The sequence below is a fragment of the Tasmannia lanceolata genome, unplaced genomic scaffold, assembly GCF_043159265.1.
Source record: "Tasmannia lanceolata isolate RefF3 unplaced genomic scaffold, GAP_Taslan_0.1 ptg000012l, whole genome shotgun sequence".
Classification (NCBI taxonomy): domain Eukaryota; kingdom Viridiplantae; phylum Streptophyta; class Magnoliopsida; order Canellales; family Winteraceae; genus Tasmannia; species Tasmannia lanceolata.
In genome coordinates this window covers 27,151,051-27,165,735 of record NW_027518689.1, presented here as the reverse complement: position 1 = coordinate 27,165,735, position 14,685 = coordinate 27,151,051, and the positions used below count along the sequence as shown (strand labels likewise).

The 14,685-nt window shown below is 36.9% G+C and overlaps 1 long non-coding RNA gene and 1 other non-coding gene across 2 annotated transcripts in view; both read left to right on the top strand.

Annotated features, from left to right (window-relative positions):
• Positions 1–14,122, top strand: part of LOC143887774 (uncharacterized) — a 30,069-nt gene extending 15,947 nt beyond the window's left edge. Inside the window, exon 2 of the long non-coding RNA XR_013254368.1 lies at positions 13,807–14,122. This is a non-coding gene — a long non-coding RNA (uncharacterized LOC143887774). The remainder of the gene's footprint in view (positions 1–13,806) is intronic.
• LOC143889029 (small nucleolar RNA R71) lies at positions 693–799 on the top strand. Its single transcript, XR_013254654.1, has one exon. It is a non-coding gene; the product is annotated as a small nucleolar RNA R71 (small nucleolar RNA).
• Positions 14,123–14,685: the final 563 nt, after the last annotated feature.

The window sequence follows — 14,685 nt, the reverse complement described above, 5'->3', positions numbered from 1 at the left end:
TGCTAGTGAGAAGTTCTATGCTTTTTTCTAAGGAAGCTATGCGTACCGACTCTCCTTGTTTTTGAAAACCCGGCGGTTGCTGATTTGAAACATTATTAATCATGGGGTTTTGAAAAGTAGGAGGGGAAGGGGATGGCCGAACAAAAGTGGGAGGGAAGGTGGGCCTAGGTTGGCCGAATTGGCCTTGGCCTTGGAAATTAGATGGCCCACTTTGACTCCATGAAAAGTTGGGATGATTTCTTCATCCCGGATTATAAGTACTAGAATAAGGATTATTAGAGTACAAAGCACTTACATTCTCATTAGAATTACCAAATTTAGCAAGAGTTGGGCACTCTTCCATGACATGGTCCGTGGCTTGACACCAACTACACATAGGAACACTATGTACAATTTGATTGACTTGTGAAGGTCCTTTGACAACTATCGCTTCTAGTCTTTTGATAAGGCTATCAAGATGGGCATATTTTGCCACGGCACCCTCTATTAGAAATCCCTTACTTGAAGTGGCTCTCTCACCATCTTGAGTGGATTCCCACTCTCTCGTTTTTTTCGCCAAATCAAGTAAGAAGTTCCATGCCGCGGCCTCATCCGTGAAAGATGTAAAACCTTTAGGACACATGGATTCAAGAAGTTGCTTTGTTTGGTAATCTATGCCCTCATAAACAATTTGGCATAAGTGCCACAAATCAATTCCATGGTGAGGACACTCTTGGAGTAGGTCTTTGAACCTCTCCATAAACTTAGAAAATGACTCTAATGGCTTTTGTTTGAATTGTAAAATATCGTTCCTAAGCTTATTAGTTTTATGTAATGGAAAAAGTTTTTTTAGGAAAGCGACGACGAACTCCTCTAAAGTGGTGATGGAGTTTGTTGGTAAGCCATAGAGCCACTTTTTGGCTCCATCCTTGAGTGAAAACGTAATAAACCGCAACTTTACCGTATCATCGGTAAGTTGTTGCAACTTAATCAAAGCACATACATCTTCAAACTCACGCAAAAATAAATAAGCATCCTCTGAAGGGAGGCCATGAAAATGAGGAAGCAAAGAGATAAATTGCGATTTTAGCTCAAAATTATTGCCCTGTGCAATCGGCAATCTAATGCAATAAGGTTGCGCGGTTCGGGCCTGATAGAAGCGATCGCGTAAACTCTTTGGCGGCTCTGTTCTTCCGCCATGACTACTTGATTTGAATTTGGTTCGATGTCTTCCGCCGTCTCTAACCGGTTTGCTCTTTCTAGACGATTGGCCGAGTTCCGCACTCAACCTACGGTCATAAACACAAGAAAACCAAGTAAGAGAGATGGATAGGCAAGAAACTAAAAATATAACTAAACTAAAAATAACTACTAATCTAACACTTCGAATAATTAAGATTATAATGCAACTCTCTTCCCCGGCAGCGGCGCCAAAAACTTGATTGAGAAATTAAATAACCGCAAGTGCACGGATCGTGTAAATACGGGTCGAACTCAGGGAAGAGAAATCTAGTTGTCAATCCTATTCTTGTACCGATTAGAATACTAGCTATGATATAATGTTGCCTGGCAAAATCTCAGGATTTTCGCGGACTTGACCTCGGAGCCAACACTATATATAAGCGTGCATTCTATTCAATCTAAGAATCGAATTGAACTAAGATCTTTTTTATTTAAAATCCTAATTTAGGCAAAGTGTACCAAAATTCTAATGATCTTTATTAACTACTTATCTAATCTAATTAGAAAACCAAATTCTAAGGGTTTAAGTAAATTGAAAAATTACAAAAGTAATTTGGAATAGTGTAAAAACTTTAATTTAATATAAGAGAATACTTAGGGTTAAAATCCACCATGGGTTTGGATAAAATTGATTAATTAAAACAATCATTTGAATTAGGTTGAAAATCCAACTAAACAGTCAATAAATAATAAGATCTAAAAGATGTCATTATTTATGAGTATTTAATCGAATTAACCCTCTAATTTATATGAATTATATAGAATTTAATCTTCGTCAATCAACAATCATCCATACGAAAGGGGAAAGCCAATGGCATGGATGATTGGGATTTGTACAAAAACAAAACCCTACATAATTTGTTATATAATCTACTTGTTTTAATTACTTCTCTTTCTCCTTCCCCATGGCTTCATCTAAACCCTAAGTATAGTGGGTTTAGCTACTCATGGAGAAGAGGAAAGAAACACGGAAAATAGAGAGGGGAATTGGAATTGCCATTAAATAAACAAAGAAAGCTCTACTTTAATTGAATTTTAAACAAAAAGACATCAAACTAATTCTTGGAAGAAAGAACAAAAATAAAAGAACACTTAGTCATTTCGCAATGATTGAATCCTTGGCCGAGATATATGACGGTGCTGAAACATAAACTTGAAGAAGAATAGTGTTGAACCAAATTTCTAAGTGGGAGAGATCTTTGTTGATGAAAATTCCAAGTATTACAAACTAGAGAACCAAAAAAATATGAAAAAGTGAGAGAGCTTGAGAGTGGTGGAGAAGTAGAGAGAAAGAGAGTGTAGAGAGAGGAGAGAATAAGTAAAAGGATAGAGAGAGCTTGGCCGACCACCCCTATTTCCCTCTTTATAATAATTTTTCTTCCCCTTGTTTCAAAATTTAATCCTCTCTCTTCCTTAGAAAGTTGCACCAATTTCTAACAACATTGACTCCAAGAGAGGAAATAGGCTAATATTACTCCTTTATATTTATTCAAAAGTGATATGTCCACTCCTTATGGCTTCCTTTCTCTCTTTTTTTTATATTATTTCACTCACCTTTTTCACATATCCCATAAAGTAGTATCCCATGAATTTCTAAAGAGAGATATCCAAAAGTGAAATACTAAAAAAAAATTCAAACTTGGTTTCCATAGTCAAACAAACATGCCAAAAAAATTGAAAACTTTCTAACTTTTGCATGTACCATGCATGTAATGATGACTACCCTTCTTAGACTCATGCCAATACGTGAATTGCTTTCCCCAAATTGGGCGTGAATTTCAAAAAAAATATGGCAAGTCACCATAAAATCCACTTTCTAAATTATAACAAATGCTTGCCTTTTCTTTCTATTTTAGTAATATTCCATTCTCTTTCTCTTTCTTACTATGCATGCACATGTAGGTGACTTTCCATTTCTCATCCGATCCATGCAAAGAAAAAGAAAGCAACAGATCTAAATTATTTGTACTCATGCCATTCACGCCAAAATGGGTGGCCGTATATGGGTGGGACCCACTCAAATGTTGGACGAAAATTTCACTCCATATGATTTGAACCACACGTTGGATGATCTTAACCCTCCATTTACTGAGCTACAATTGTAAATGGGCTATTCTCAAGTGGTGATCCTAGCCATTCAATTGTTGGGCATAATGTCAATGTGCTACTCCCATTAGTGGTTGATCCCAACTGTCCATTTAATTGATCTAAACCGTTCACTTGATTAGCCCTCAATATACATGGTAGTCCCTTCCAATCCATTCTCACAAACCGTCCAATTAATTGGCTGCACATAAATGGGCCATGCCCCGTTCAATTTCTAGATAAAATAATGGGCCCCATTTAACGTTGGTCAAAGCTCACTTTCTATTGTATGAGAGAGATATTTGGGCACCATGGAACTATCCCAACGGTCCATCTATCGGCTGCTAGATAAATAGGATTGTGCCTTTCAAATCACTCCAAAGAACAATCTAGACCGTACAAACGATGGTCCACAATAAGAATTCTAGAATTAGTGGGTGGGGTCCTTCTATCAAGCTTGGCCGAACATTAAACAAGTGGGTTGTATCCCACCAATCAAATGCATGATCTAATCTGAGCCATCCATTTTATAACTCGCCATTTAAATTGGTTTCACCCCTAAAATGATTTTCCAAGGCTTATTCGAAACGACCAATTGGTGGGCCATAAGATGATCTGAATTCTTCAAATGATGGGTATTGTGATAAATGAGTTGTGCTCCCATTTTCTTAGCTCTATTTTCCGTGAAAATCCATAAATAACCCTGAAACATCAGAAACACACAAAATACCTTAGTAGCACCGCGTTAAATGAGAAAATGCGTGTTTCCTACCACTACCATTCACACATAAATGTGTTCATCAGTCGATGTTTTTGGAAAAGAGTTCAATGAGGTCATAAACTTCCACGTATATGCCCTTGAAACAAAGTAGAGTATCAACAGTATCATTTTTGAATAGCTCGCAGAAGAGGGAATTAGGGAAATCCATGCTCGAAGGTCGAATCCAAAGTCCTTCAGGTTGGATCTCTAACAAGGCGCACCTATCTTCGAAGATTGGACAAAGTTCAAAGGGACCGAATCGAAAAACGTGAAGGGTGGGATCCCAGAGTTTTGCAGCTGCTTGGAGAAATTTCCAATTCACACCGGATATGCTCAAATGATTGAACGTGCATATAAATCGATCAACCATGCTCCTCTCATGCTCACGCGGGAGAGCTTTGGTAGCCTCACTTATCCAATCCTTCAATACATTGTTTGACATGATTAAACACCTGACATAGAGATAGGATAAGATTATGAGAAAATGGAGATAACTTGGTATAAATAAATGACAGGGATAAATTTAATGACCAGTCATGCGGGAGGGATACAATTGACGACATAGAATTTTTCATCAATGATCAAAGATGGTCGGTAGATCAGAAAGACAGACCATGGCCACAAAATGACAGAAGTAGGTCATAGACCAGGTCTAAATCTGACGATGGATACTGACAACTGCACACTCAAAGAGATTGGTATTTACAGAGCATGGCCATACAGACAACGGGTGAGCCATCGATCAGATCTGAGACAAAGCAGACAAACAAACCAAAGTCTAAACTAAAGGGTAATATACACAATGTGGATATATGACACGACAATAGGATGGGTACACAATCGAAGAGTAATATATACATAACTCGAACCTATGACACAACAAGAGGATGTGTAATGTACACATGATATGGACCTATAACAAAATAATGAGCACACAATTGAAGGGCAATATATATTGTGGCCATGAGAGCGACAAGTACAGACCATCAATTGGGTGAATCTGAAAGAATGTAAATACGACTGATTGAACCAGAAATCCCCCACTGGAAATGGGCTCTAGTCTAATCAACCGACATAAAGGGATGTATATACAAAAGATCTGTATAACTTGAGAATAAAAGACGGTTTATGGTCACAACAATGGCAAAAGAAATGTCATCCACCATATCGATAGGATCCATTAGAACAGTTCACCCACTGAAAATTGGTCATAATCTAAACGATTGACTCAACAAATAGGATATGCACAAGAAGATGGCAAAACTCTATATCGACTCAGCAAATAAGACATGAACAAAGGAATGACACAACTGTACACTCAAGAAACAGATCATAAATCATGGCTAAGATAACAACTAAGGAAAATTACTGACCAGATTAGAGGACTGGAGGGTGAAAGAAAATAGCTAATAGTTAGACCCGAAAATTGTACTGATGGAGTAGTCCTGGTCTAACAGCTATCACAAGGAGTGATTAGGTTCACAAATTTTGATTAAAATGCTTAACGAGGAATCAAGAAATGGACCATGGTCATAAAAGGTGGTGAACAAGAACCATCGACCAGATCCAAGACTGAACTAGTGAACAAACTCTAATCGGTGATAATAGACAAGAAAACCTCAGTAGAGAGTAAGCCCCGATCTGACAGCCGACAAAACGAATATAAATAAGAGATACTGAATCATATGATAAAGATGACAGGGTGAACCATGATCTGGATGATGACCAAGCAAGAGCAAGGGTCATCGACTAGGTCTAAAAAAATGGTAAGTCTGAAATAGATATAGAAACCTAGTCGAGAAGATAGGCCATAATCTAAGAATAATACATTATACAAACATACATATATATATATATATATATATATATATATATATATATATATATACACCCTAACCAGGGGCACCAGCCCTAATCTAATCTAGCGGAGTCAAGAAAGCTTCGACTCAAGACAGACTAGTGAGCATACTAAGACCGTGTTGTAGCCACGCAAGGTGAGCTACCCTAGTCTACAAATAGGACAAGGCTCCTAACTCTAGGCTTCACATGTATAAGCAACACATGTTCGTACCTATGTGAATGCAATATCGATGTATATAAACACAGGTACTTTCTAGTTAAATTTAACTAAGTCGGTAAGTATATACATAATATATAAAACAAAGTAGGGTTCCGGACTCAATCTACTGGGCACTATGCATATGATCCATACTTTAGATGTATAACACAAGTGCAACGAGTGTTATACATAGTATGCCTCATTGGTCATCGACTGCTGTAAACACAAGTACACCGAGTGTTTACGAGTGTAGTACTAGCACATAGCTTGGAAATAGATATCACAACACCATTAGGGTAATGACATCCCACCTGGCATGCATTGTATCTATCCCATGGAACCAATGATAATGAAAAAGAATAAAAGAAATAAAGAATAAAACAATCTATGCTGTGTAGTGTGTGATTCTGGTTTAAATATTTCAAGGATCAAATGAAAAGCATATGTACTTTCCACAGTACACACAAAGACATTTATCTTGACCTACACTAAACAAAATCCCGATGAAGATTACCTGAATGAGGAATTTTAATGGCCAGAAATCTTCCTGATAGTGATTTTGATCAAAACTTCAATGATTATATATATATATATATATATATATATATATATATATATATATAGACTGAATATCTTCATAGAAACATTAACAATTTCAATTATTCATACAATCACAAATCAACATGCTGATATGGCTTTACTCTACATGTCTAGCATGGAGAATATAACGTGCCTATTTGCTATTGCAATCATACAGTTTCATCTGAAAATTTCCAAATAACAAATTGAAAATTATGTTCAGGGATTCATCTCAAAATTTACAAATAGCATACTTAAATTTATTCAACCTTAATGACCATGACAGGCTATAGAAGTTGCACTGAATACAACTTAGGTTTAAGAGATTCCATTAAAGTCATTTAAAAGACCTTCGAACTTTTCACTTATGATAACAAAATAAAGCATCTGAAAAGACACGACTTCACATTCTCATATTCCTGCGGACAGGGTAAGGGATAAAGTCATCTAGGGCCCTATGAAATGGCTCACAATGTTCTAGACTGAATATTAAAATGGCAATTCCAACATCAATATCCAAGCATACAGATTATACCAATGATCATGCACCCTCGAACGAACAATAATGAGGAACAACAATCTTATGAATGAATTTCTGTGAGTTCAAGATGTATCACTGAGTGCTCATTGAGAGAGAATTACTACTAGTTATGAAGAATCACTACAGACTTCAAACAAAACTGTAATCTCATATTCCATCAAGGTAATGCCTAAGAAAATCACCATAAATCATAAAAGAATTTCCACAAATTCCAAGCTAATTCATAATCCTATTCTCTGAATGAACAACAATGAAAGGGTTATCAGCTTTTAAATGACTTATCTCAACTCCTTAAATGAAATCACATTCATTATATCACCAAATAAATATTAAAAACAACAGCATGAATGCAAATCATAAAATTATGGCTATATTTCCACAAATTATGAAGGGAGCATAGCATATTCCAGGTAATACATGACCGTAGATCACCGAATGAAACTCAAAGAACAACAATTCCAGACCATGGAATAACAACCCTAGATCTAGCAGAAATAGTAACTATATATCATTGAGCAGACACTAGAGAAAAATAGCCCCAGATATTAGAAAGATCACCGCAAATCCAAACCTCAATCAGACTCGAACAACATGAATAGAAGAGAATATCCACAAATTAAAAGAAAAAAAAACAATAAAATTCAGTAGCGTTTTAATGAATATTACCTTCTTCTATCTTTACCTTCTTTAAAATTTAGCTCCGGCCGAGCTCTAAATTGGCGATAAGATTGGGCAACTCTTCTTTTCCTCTCTCAGATTCTCTCTTTCAATCTCTCTTCACGGCTTTTTTAGATGAAAATAGATCAGATCTAATGATGAAAAGGGTAATAAGTGAGGCTAAAGGGATAAATGAGAGATTATGGAGAAAATAATGAGGGATCTATGATTTTGGCCGGATTTGATGAAGATCCGCCGAAATCCATGGAGTTTTGCCGGAGAAAAAAGGGTTTGTAAAGAAGAGGGCGATTGAGATGGTAGTAATAGGGGTAGTGGCTGTAAATAGGGGGTTAAGAAGAGGGTTTCGAATTCTTTTGGGGGGAGGGATTGGTCGGATTGCAGAAATGGGTGGAGATGGTCGGATAAAATGGATTTCGGCTGTGGGTTACAGAGGTAGATGATGGTGGTGTTGGTGGCGGCTTGAAGGGATGGTGATGGTTGAGGTGGAGGTAGTAGTTGGGTCTATCGGAGGGAATATCTTGGCCGGAGCATGGTGGTGGTGTTGACCGGAGATTAGGTGATGAAAAACAGAGAAATGGGGGATGCGGCTGGAGGTATAAGATGAAGAAGAAGAAGAAGAAGAAGGTGGTGGTCGGAGGTGGGTGGGTTGTTGGATCTTAGTTTAGAAAATAGGTTTAGGGTGGAGATGAGAGTGGGTTTGATGGAGGTGGCCGATGGTGAGTTTGGGGAGAGAGAGATGGTGATGGTGGATTTGGGTTTTGGGAGGTGGAGGTGATGGTGACTCCAATGGCTTCGTTGGATTCCGGCAAAGATTGGTCGGAGAAGATGGGTAGGTGGAGGAGGAAGAAGAAGAAGAAGAAGATGAGGATTAAGAAGAAGAAGAAGAAGAGTGGTGGTGGCTCCCTTTCCCTTCTCTGCAATTTCTCCTCTCCCTCTGTCTGTGATTTCTCTTGAAAAAAATTGGAAAACCCCTTTTCTCTCCACCCTGTAGAAAAGAATTCGATTGGTATTTAAACAGGGAAATAATAAATTCGCACCCTCCCTTTATTTACCTGGACAACCCTCTTAATGCATTTAAAATTCTCTTTTTACTCATAACAGGGGTGACTCGGGTAAAACAAAGGGGGAGAAAATTGTGAGAAATATCTTCCTTTTCTTTTGATCCTAACCCTTCACATCACCTTTTTGTTCAAGGGTTGGGATAAAAGGAAGCTTAACCACCTAGGAAGCTTCTAAGGAAGTTTCCTAAGATGCCTCCTAACTAATCCTAGTCCTAAGCCTCTCACTAATCTAGCGTAGGGCCCAATGGTGACTTGGAAGGGAAGAAAAGCATCTTCGCTATTTATAACATGGCCCTGGCCTCAGATAATGCACCCCTCAATTATATAACACACTAATCTGCATGCCTGCGCATCTTACTAGATAACCCACCACAGTAAATTTGAACTGGTTTTCCAGGTTCAATGTTACTCCCTTTTCTAGCTAAATCGCCACCCTTATTCTTACACTTCACTACACTACAAACTTCGCTCGTTTGCTAGGCAAACCGCGACGGATTCTGATGAAATTTTATGGGGACCTAAATGAGACCCTAATGTACTTTAGGAACAAATTGGAGACGCTAAAATACTAGTTTGATAGGGTTTCTATCCTAATGACGCTATTAGGGTTCAGTCAAAATGGGGTGTCTACAAATACTACAAGGGAAATGATATCCCCACCTCTTAACGGTTTCTGTGAGAATGGTTAATTGCATGAGGATAAATTCACCCCCTTTAACATTTTTGTTTGCCTTTATAACTTAACAAATAAGGTTAAAGGCGGGGGGATATCAGTCCCCAATTATAATTTCATCTCTAGTTTTTTGTTAAAAATAAAAAATAAAAAATTCTTCCATCATGTGATTAGGGCTCATGGATTTATTTTTTTAATAAATTTGGTGATTTATCTTTCAAAATTGGTGTATGGACTATGGATATTAGGCCCTGTTCATGCTCTCCACCCTGACATTAGGCCCCATTCGTTTTAGATTTTGACACCTAATTGTGAGTCCAAAACTAATTATTGGACTCAAAATGACGTTTAATTTTCTGTCTAATAAACGGTTTTGGACTAACAATAGGTTGTCAAAATCTAAAATGAAAGGCGATCTTGATGAGGTGGATAAAGACCCCTCTAATGTCATTTCGTGGGGCAAAGGGCAATAGTGATGGCCTGTGAAGATGAGATTAGATAATTGTGTAAGGGTGGTAATATTTCTTTTGTTCATATTCCTAAGAGAGCCAATGATTTTGTTGATTCTCAGTATAATGATTGATCCTTGCCCATCAATGTGCATTTGCAGTCCTTTTCCTTATATTATGTATTAGCCGGGGTTGATTTTTAATGGCTACTGATATCCACACTACCATGCTTTGATAATTGCTGTATTGCACTAGCGCACCTTGTCTTTTCTTTTTAAATTGGCTTCTCACACATTTTTTGGGAATTGTAATAACTTTGCCCATCAATGTGCTTCTTTAATTATTTGTTTCTTGATTTTAAGTCATAATTTTAAATGCTTGTGGTCATTCTGACATTCTCATAGGTTGGAAAATGTCAACTCATGAGGGTAATACCTTTACATTCGAAAAGAAAAGGGTCAGAAGTTGGTAGCAATCAACAAATCTCTCAAGCTCTACCAAATCTCTCAATCCACAAATTTCTTGAACTAGTAGATATTGATACCCCTTGTTCAAATCCTCCCATTATTAAACCTAGATCAGATGATATACCCCATGATGTGCCTCCACCTCCTAATGAAGCTCATAGAAGGCCTGCATCAGTTGTATGGCAGCACTTCAAGAAAGTAAAAGTTGATAGGAAGGATAAATCGGAGTGCAACTACTGTGGTAGAAAGCTTGTTGGTGGTGCAAAGAATGGGACAAAGCATTTGCATGATCATTATAGAATTTGTCCAAGGCGAAAGTATCATGATGTAGGACAAATGCTACTTGCTGAAACCCAGAAGTATGAGGATAAGATAATGACATTAACTACTTACCATTTTGATCAAGAAAAGGGGAGGAAGGATCTTGCAACTATGATTATTTTGCATGAATATCCTCTTAGTATGGTTGATCATTATGGGTTTAGAAGATTTTACAACTCTCTTCAACCTTTGTTCAAGGTTGTTTGTCGGAACAATATTAAGAAGGATATTTTGAAGATTTATGACATTGAGAAGGATAAGACAATGAAATTATTGAACAAAAACTAGGAAAGAGTTGCCATCACTTGTGATATGTGGACTGCAATTAATCAAAACAAAGGATATATTATTATTACGGCACACTTCATTAATAACTTTTGGGTGTTGCAAAGTCGAATCATAAGGTATTATCTTATTCAAATTTTTTACTCTTTATAATTCTTGTTTTACTTATAATATAGCATTATTTTTAATGTTATATTTTACGTTTACATATGTGCCCTGTCCACATACTAAGGAAGTCCTTTCTACGGTGTTGGTGGATACCTTTTATAAGTGGAATATTGATAGGAAACTATCAACATTGACGGTTGATAATTGCACTGCTAATGATGCACTCATTGATGATCTCTTGATCAAGCTTCTAAGGAATAGGCTTATGTTAGATGGTACATTGTTCCATATGTGGTGTTGTGCACACATTTTGAATTTAATTGTTCAAGATGGTTTATCAGTTATAGGGGGAGCAATCGAAAAAATCCGTAAAAGCGTCGGTTATTGGAGTGCATCACCCAAAAGAGTGCAAAGATTTGAAGAAGTGGCGCGCCAATTGCGCATTTTGAGTTCTAAGAAGTTGGCTCTTGATTGTAAGACCAATCAGAACTCAACTTCATTGATGCTTGAAACTGCTTTGATTTATAGAGAAGTATTCTATCGTTTAAAGCATCGTGAGCTACAATATAAATGTTTTCCAAGCGAGGATGAATGAGAGATGGCACAAGAAATTTGTTAAAAGTTATAATTTTTTTATACTTCAACTCTTTCAGTCTCCGGAACACAATATCCCACCGCAAATATTTATTTTCCAATAATTTGTAAGTTCAAATTGAGTTATCTAGGTGGATCATTTGTGGAAATGAAGTGATTGAGAAGATGTCAAAAAAAATGTCTGATAAATTTGATAAATATTGGAGTGCGATTCATGGTATTATGAGAGTGACAATTATTTTAGATCCGAGATAAAAGACAGGGTTGTTAAATTTTTTTTCTTTCCTAAGATCTATGGAGATTGTGCTCAAGATGAAATTGGGAGAATTCAAAATTTTGCTATGATTTGCTATGTGAGTATCAATCTAATGAAGAACATTATCAAGCCCATCCCTCTTATGGTTTATCTTCTTCTCACACAATGTTCCCAACCCTTTGGATTATCTTGAGGAGTATGAGTTATTTATGGAACAAGAAATAAGTAATAATGAAGAAAAGTCAGAATTGGACTATTACTTAGAGAAAAAAGTTTTGGCTAGAGCTCCTGATTTTGATGTGTTAGCTTGGTGGAAATCAAATGGGCCTAAATATCTCACCTTACAGATGATTGCTGGAGATATTCTTGCTATCCCTATTTCTACAGTTGCTTCCGAATATGCTTTTAGCACTGGTGGGAGCGTGGAGAGTCCACATCACAATAGCCTTCATCCTGAAACATTGAAGGCATTAATGTGTTCTCAAAATTGGTTGTAGGCTGAGATACAAGGTAATCTCATTAAATATTTATTATTATTTTTTAATGGTCAAATCAAATATTTATTTAATTATTTAATGATGTTGTATTAGTCTTTAATGTATATGTTTATGTTAGGTCAATGTTCTTGTTCGGCAAATGATCCGCAGTGTTGCACTATTTTTTAGGATAATGACGTTGATGATGAGGTACTATAGTATAGATAACTAATAGAGTTTTTTTATCACTTCTATGATATTGATAGCTTATTATTATATGAACTATTTTTGTTTTGTTTTGCTTATTAGGTAAATGGAGGCTATGGACAAGCGGGGGGAAGTATAGACTGACTCGTGGAAAGGAAAGCTATGGACAATGTGGTGTTATTTGTGGACAAAGTATGGTGTTCTTTTTGGACAATGTGGTGTTTTTTTTTTTTTTTTTTTGGATAATGTGGTATTGGTTTATATCTTTATGCTATTCTTATTACTTATTAGACAATGTGTTATTGTTACTATCATCGGACAATGTTTACGTTAATATTATATGTTTATGCTAGAAAGTCTTTTTAGAGACTTAGTTCGTTTACTTCCATCAATCACACTTTATTGGATGAGAAGTATTCCATGCTCCACAGCATCAAATGACATTCAAGAATACAGGTAAGCCTTTTTTGTTTTACTCTTGGAATTTGCTCCTTTTTGGTTTACTTTTGGAATTTGATCTTCATCAACAAAAAATAAGTGTTTGATTAGAACTTGCTATGCGGATGAATTTCAGGAGGCTAGTGGTGGGAAGGTTTATGATTTGAAGCTCTGTTATTAATTATTCTTGTTTTTACGCCTTATCTGTAGGGTGAACCGAGTTGCCATCTATTTAGGTTTATAATGTGTGTTGGTACGATTGATGCGAGAGCACTCAAGTTAGTACTTCAAGGGATTTTGCTATCTTCTGAAGAATAAGAAATATATCTCCTTTGTCTATAAGTATGTTAGTTTATAAAAAATTTATATATTGAAACTGCATCAAGTTGGTCCATTCAATGTACCTTTCTCATATCCTGAGCATGTTCTCTTGCGTTCAAAATCAGTTTCATTCGTTATTCATTGCTTTAGAGACTTGTGTTTCTAGGTTTATATTTGAATTGATTTTGGAACTGGAAAACTATATAAACAATTTTATTGTTTTTTAGGGAAAAGCTGAACTCCATGAATCTCCTTCTGTACATGGCTCCATTAGCCATTGTCGTACTTATTCCCGCAACACTTTTTAAGGAGGAAAACGTGGTTGGCATCACTTTGGCGCTTGCAAGAGAAGATATCACAATAATTTGGTACCCACTCTTCAGTTATGCCCTAGATTATTTGAAATTTCTTAGCCAGGTAGCTGAATGCTAGAACAATCAATACTTTGTGCTATAGAATGTTAGCTTGGTCACTTGCTTAATATGCGGCATTGCATTATGTTCTGAACTTTTTTGTTGTATTGGAAACTCTCCTTTTGTATCATTGATGTTCATGCATCTCATGGTTATGTTTTCATTTAAATTTCATTTATTGGATTAGAGAGAGAAACATCTATAAATTAGGGACACCCAGCAGCAGTGTCTAAGTGAAGTGATTTATCCGCCCCTTTTGATTAGGGACACCCAGCAGTAATGTATCAATGACTAAAGAGGGTGATGTTGGGGTGGGGATTTTGTCCCCGAAGGATGCGAGGCGGGGAGGGGATGGGATGGGGATTAGATATTCCCCGCGGGAGGGGGATTCCACGTGGGGAGGGGTTGGGGAGGGGAAAATTCCCCGCAGCAGGGAAGGGGTCGGGGACCCCAACATCCGGCCCGACGCCGCCCATTGCCAGCCCTAATAAATTTTGTTAGGTTGGAAAATTTGTATGCTATTTATTCCCTGTTAGTAGTTTACAGCAGGCTCCACCATAAATAATATCAATGGGCCACCTTCTATAAGAAATAATATCCGTGGGCCCACCTTAAATTTATAACGGTGTGCCCCCTAGTACACCAATCGAGAGGCTTTATAGAGGGCATTCAAGAATCAAGACCCTCCTCTCA